The following is a 6,699-nucleotide window of genomic DNA, read 5'->3' as shown; positions in this document are numbered from 1 at the left end:
AGAGAGAGAGAGAGAGAGAGAGAGAGAGAGAGAGAGAGAGAGAGAGAGAGAGAGAGAGAGAGAGAGAGAGACCTGTACAACACCAATCTTCAGTCACCACCACCACCACCACCACCTTCACCTTTACCTCACTGCCAACAATAGACTCATTCTCAGAGGCTTCTAGGATGTCCTGGGCGCTGATTACCCTTCACCTTATACCCTACCTACCCTACCTACCTGTCCTGAACCTTGTCCATCATGCGGGGGTCTGGCTACTGAAACAAGATGCACCCTGACTCCTTTGTCTTTGGCACGGGACACCTCATATCCCTTAGGCCTCGGCATGTATGGGTCTCCGGGCGTGTGCTGGCTGGGAATAAGGCGCTACTGGACTTATATATTCATAGATACAAGAGAGGATTGCTATACATCGCTACCATGTCATCGTTTTGGGTGGAGTGGTGTTCTGTAGGTTGTTACCTTTGTGTCTTCGCTGTTAGGTCGTTTTGTGCTGAGTTAGTTTGAGCCTTTCCTGTTTGAGTTCCTTCATGTGCAATATATCTGTAGGTAATATAATTGGTTATACTGTGCAGCGACTCTGTCTTATAGCTTATGTTTGGTGTTCTTTTGGGAGTTTTTTTGGGCCTTCGATGTTTGTGTTCCTCTTGGTTACTATACAATGCAAAGCTACCACCTCTTATAGCTTACAGTGGTGTTTCGTAGGGAATTACTTTGGAACCTTTGCTGTTTGGGTTCCTGCATCAGTATCACTTTTTTCTTATAGCTTATGAGTGGTGTTCTGTAGGGAGTTAGTCAGTGGCCTGTGCTGTTTGGGCTCCCACACGTAAATATTCATAAATGCACGAGGCGGTTATACTGGAACACCATCACGTCTTCGTTATTGCTTATTGATGTGTGGTATTTTGCAGGGAGATAGTTTAAGCCTTCACTGTTGGGGCTCCTGAACATAAATATTCATAGATATACAAGAGGACTTAAGTGCATCGCTACCATGTCTTACTTACTGTTTATTGATGTGTGACGTTACAGAGAGAGAGAGAGAGAGAGGGTGAAACGAGAGAGAAAGAGAAATCGCGTCATAGAGAGAGAGAGAGAGAGAGAGAGAGAGAGAGAGAGAGAGAGAGAGAGAGAGAGAGAGAGAGAGAGAGAGAGAGAGAGAGAGAGAGAGAGAGAGAGAGAGAGGAATAGATAAGAGCAAAAAATGGCCTGTTCCCGCCTAATAAGTCCTTGTTTGATGTCCCTGTCTTGAAGTGGCGGGCCGTGATAAACCAGTGACGGTCCCCATATGGCTGAGTGGCTGCTGGTGCTGGGCCGCGATGCATTACTCCCCCGGGGTATGTGGGAGCCCCGGGGTAAAGCCTCATTAGCTCTGGGAGAGAGAGAAAGAAAGAGAGGGTAAGGTTGTGTGTGTGTGTGTGTGTGTGTGTGTGTGTGTGTGTGTGTGTGTGTGTGTTATAGGAGGATGAGAAAGGCAGATCTGAGTTTTAGGTACAGTGACTATGAGGAATGAGAGAGAGAGAGAGAGAGAGAGAGAGAGAGAGAGAGAGAGAGAGAGAGAGAGAGAGAGAGAGAGAGAGAGAGAGAGAGAGAGAGAGAGAGAGAGAGAGAGAGAGAGAGGGTTATATTTTGAAAGGTAATGATTTTTCAGTTCTCCTGAGCAGTGAATGACGCATCTTGGAGGATGAGCTGAAGAATGATGTAGAATGTTGAAATTACATGAATAGGTACATCTTAAAAACGTCTCTCTCTCTCTCTCTCTCTCTCTCTCTCTCTCTCTCTCTCTCTCTCTCTCTCTCTCTCTCTCTCTCTCTCTCTCTCTCTCTCTCTCTCTCTCTCTCGACTCTCGGATGTCAAAGGAAACCCAGACAGGAGGCAGAGGAGGTGAAAGTAACGAGGAGGAGGAAGAGGTGGAGGCGTTATTGTTTAGTGCAGATGTCACAGGTGTGGTCTAGGAAAGGGGGATGAGGGAGGTGAGGGTGGTGGTGATGGGGGGATGGTGGGAGGGGGAAGAGGTGGGGATGAAATGCCATGCTCTCTATCTCCTCCTCCTCCTCCTCCTCCTCCTCCTCCTCCTCCTCCTCCTCCTCCTCCTCTCTCCATTACTCTCTCCCACGGCCTCTGAGCATTATCACCGTGAGTCAGGATGCTACTCTCTCTCTCTCTCTCTCTCTCTCTCTCTCTCTCTCTCTCTCTCTCTCTCTCTCTCTCTCTCTCTCTCTCTCTCTCTCTCTCTCTCTCTCTCTCTCATTTCATTCCACCTGGTCTTCCTTTTCTGCGTCTGCCTGGATTACATCAACCTCTCCTCCTCCTCCTCCTCCTCCTCCTCCTCCTCCTCCTCCTCCTCCTCCTCCTCCTCCTCCTCCTCCTATTCCATCTGTCTATCCCTCTTTTCCTAATTTCTTCCCATTTTTCACGAATCTTATCTCTTTGTCAGATTTAATTAGTCTCCACAATCTCTCTCTCTCTCTCTCTCTCTCTCTCTCTCTCTCTCTCTCTCTCTCTCTCTCTCTCTCTCTCTCTCTCTCTCTCTCTCTCTCTCTCTCTCTCTCTCTCTCTCTCTCTCTCATGGTGTGTCACGCTCATCCATCACAGGTAACTTATGATGCTGTCACCACCACGCCCACATCTGATCACCATTCACTATCACCAACACCTGAGCTCACCACCTTAGTTCCTCACGGTAATTTTTCCTTGTCACTAGTACTCACCATCATTCTCACCTCATTATACGCAACTACCTTCTCACCATCATCATCATCATCATCATCATCATCATCATCATCATCATCATCATCATCATCATCATCACCACCACCATCATCACCACTTTAGCTCCCCACAGTAATCTTTCCACGTCACTAGTACTTGTCATCATCCTCGTCTCGTTACACACCATTACTTCCTCACCATCATCATCACCATCATCACCATCACCGTTGCACAGTCTCACATTGCATTATCACCACCACCACATTCCTAAGAGGTCGTGGTGTTGAGTAATGGTTCTTCTTGCCCTGTCACGTACGTGGGGAGAGAGAGAGAGAGAGAGAGAGAGAGAGAGAGAGAGAGAGAGAGAGAGAGAGAGAGAGAGAGAGAGAGAGAGAGTATGTACACCGATAGATCACTTAACTTAGATTTAGAAGTGAGTGTAAATTTTTAAAGTATATATAAAACTACTGCTACTGCTACTACTACTACTACTACTACTACTACTACTACTACTACTACTACTACTACTACTACTACTACTACTACTACTACTACTACTACTACTACTACTCCTGGACAAATTAAGTCAAGGAATTAAAATTGGTAATGATGTTTGTGATGAAAGTTGCTGTTAAATGGAGATAAATCAGTTAAATGCTTGTGTTATAATTAATTTATCTTGTGGAGGAAGAAAAGTTTAAATATATTATTGAATATTGTATGTGGGTCTCTCTCTCTCTCTCTCTCTCTCTCTCTCTCTCTCTCTCTCTCTCTCTCTCTCTCTCTCTCTCTCTCTCTCTCTCTCTCTCAGGTTGATACATGTTATTTAGTGTCTTATTAAGAAAATTAAAAGGAGAGAGAGAGAGAGAGAGAGAGAGAGAGAGAGAGAGAGAGAGAGAGAGAGAGAGAGAGAGAGAGAGAGAGAGAGAGAGAGAGAGGCGGGGGGACATGGGTAGGGCGGGGCTGGTATAGTCGGGTGCATTACAGTAGCTCATTACAAGTGTACCCCTGAGGCTATATCGGTGAAAGCGTACCCCAGTCACCCCCAGTAGTACCCGCTCTCGCCCCTTACCCACCCCATCCTGCCCCGCCCCGCCCCGCCCCGCCCCGCCCCGTCCCTCGTTTCACCTCGATTTCTGTGTCATTTTCTATAAAGGTTCATTAAAGTTTTGGCTGCTTTTGTGTTGCTTTTTTTTTTTTTCCACTGGTTGATTGATTCTTTTTTTTTGTTTGCTTTATGTTAGTTTTAATTTTGATATTTTTCTTTTTTCTTTTTTTTTACTTTTTTTTTTATTTTCTCACTAAAATTTTTATTTATTTTCAGTTCTCTTCCTGATCAGTCTTCATGTGCACTTTTTTTTATATATTATTAATCTCTCTCTCTCTCTCTCTCTCTCTCTCTCTCTCTCTCTCTCTCTCTCTCTCTCTCTCTCTCTCTCTCTCTCTCTCTCTCTCTCTCTCTCTCTCATACCTTTTTCGTTGTTCAACCTTGCAGTTTCTTTAATTTCTTTTCGTTTTCATGTCTTTTTATCTGCGTTCTTAATTTGTCGTTTGAGTCTATTTCCTGTATTTTCTCTCCTTTTTTGTGTGGTTTTATCCTTTATTCTCCTCTATTTATATCTTCATTGCTCGTAATTTCTCGCATTATTGTATTTGTTTCATTCTCTGCTGTTTTATTTTCATTGTATTTTTTTTTTATTTCTCTTATTATCTCCTCATTACCTTCCGTATTACAAGGTTACACATAATTTCTTTTGTTGTCTCCCTTATCAAGTCACTGCAATAATAATAATAATAACAATAATAGCCCTTGCCTGTTTTTCCTCATTTCCTCTCATTTCCTTTTTTATTCATGTTATGGCGATCCTTTCAACCCTTCCCCTCATTCATGTCCATTGTTCGTACTTAACTTTTTTCCTTCCCCGTCCCCTTTCCCAAATTTTCACTCCCCTCCGTCTCATTTCCTGTTGTCATCACCCTCTTCCCTCCATTCTCACCCTCTTTTTTTTTTATCCATCTTCCCCTCTCCCTCCTCTCCTTCACCCCCTAGATAAAGGTATGGTATAATTTTCTTTCCTTCTAACTTCCCTCATTTTCTCCCATTGGAAAAAGATGTGACTCCTTCCGTTCCACTCCTCTCCTTCCCCTCCCTGAAGAAAGGTCTAGCCTCCCATTTCTTCCAGTGTCCTTCCTTTCCTTCCCTTGAAAAGATTATGAGTTTCATTCCTTTTTTATCTTCTTTCTTCCCCACGAAAAATTGTGTGTAGTTTCAACGCTTTCTTTCCTTCCAACCACCTCCCTTCTTCTTCTTCCCTCCCTCTCTTTCCTCCCTCCAGATCTCCCTTCCTTCCTCCCCTTCACAAAAAAAGAAAGGAAAGAAAATATGTTGCTTCCTTCTTTCCTTCCTTCCTTTTAAACCTCTCTCCTTCCATGCAGAAAGAAAAATAAGAAAAGAATATGATCGCTTTTTCCTTCCTTCCTACTCAACCTCCCTCCTTTCCTGCTGAAAAGAAACAAAAGACAAAAAAGGTGTGTTATAGGTGGCCGTGTCTTCCATCACTGCTATCAACCCTATCACGTGGAATCCGGCAGGTGTCATCGCCTCTCTGATACCTGTCTTCCGCCCCATCACCTGCCTGCCCTTACCTGCCCCCAGCCCCAGGTGTTCTCATTGCCGTCTGCCATTCGTCATCCAGCAGCCCAGACCCGGAGGCACCTGTCACACACACTCTCTCTCTCTCTCTCTCTCTCTCTCTCTCTCTCTCTCTCTCTCTCTCTCTCTCTCTCTCTCTCTCTCTCTCTCTCTCTCTCTCTCTCTCTCTCTCTCTCTCTCTCTCTCTCTCTCTCTCTCTCTCTCTCTCTCTCTCTCTCTCTCTCTCTCTCTCTCTCCGTCACGCCTCAGTTCTCGTCTCTCCAATAGTGGTTTTGTATTTGTGGGCATAGTTTGCATAGTGTTATAATGTGGGTTGTGTTTTTGTGTATTTGTTCTGACCTCTCTCTCTCGCTCCCTGTCCATGTGTGTGTGTGTGTGTGTGTGTGTGTGTATGATGGTTTTAGGTCACTTGTGTGTGTGTGTGTGTGTGTGTGTGTTTGTTTATGTGGTGTTGGAAGATTAATTAAGATGTCGTGGTGGTGATATTTCTGGTGATGATAAAAGGTGGTGGTGGTAGTGGAGGTGGTAGTGATGGAGGTGATGGTAGTAATACAAGTGGCTATATTAGTGAAATACATAAGTGCAGATTATACGATGATGGTCTTTGTGATGATAGCAATAGTGACGTAAGTACAGGTGGTGGTGGTGATGGTGGTGTTGTTACAGATGGTGATGAGTTTCTGTACAAGTGTTGGTGGTGGTGGTGATGATAGTGCTGGCGATGTTATGTGATTACGGTAGTGGTGATGGCAGTGTTAGTGGTGATTGATATGATGTTAGTGATCTCAGTGGTGGTGGTAGGTTAGTTGTTGTAGTGGTGATAGTGTTAGTGTTAGCAGTAGTGTTGGTGATACTGTACGTGATAGTGGTGATGTTAGTGTTACTGGCGTGTTGATGATAATGTACTGATGGTGGTGGTGGTGGTGGTGGTGGTGCCCTAACAAGCTACACTGGTTTGCCACACGCGACTCTGTTCTCGAGTTACCTTCCTGTGTCTTCTGTCATTGTGGCTCCCAGTCCTGCGTCTCCTCGTCTTGTGTTCCTCGCCTTGTGTCCTGCGGCAGGGTTCACCACCTGAGCCTAATTGGGAGAGTTAGGAAGGAGGTTCAGAGGACGGGAGACCTTCCTGAGGTGTTGGCATTTTAATTAATTGAAAAGAAAGTTAAAGTTTAGCATATAAGAAAGATAAATCAGCTTTTGTCACTTCCATTTGGAGCATCCTTGTTAAATTCCTGACGTTTTAGAGAAATTTGATCGGTTTCGTGTAAAAAAAATGAGGGAAAAAAAGTGTAACAAATTCCTTTACTAAACGAAATACAAAAATGAAAAGAAAA

This window comes from Scylla paramamosain, chromosome 24 (genome assembly GCF_035594125.1).
Source record: "Scylla paramamosain isolate STU-SP2022 chromosome 24, ASM3559412v1, whole genome shotgun sequence".
NCBI lineage: Eukaryota > Metazoa > Arthropoda > Malacostraca > Decapoda > Portunidae > Scylla > Scylla paramamosain.
The sequence above is the reverse complement of the archived record's forward strand: the minus strand, read 5'-3'. Positions refer to the sequence as shown.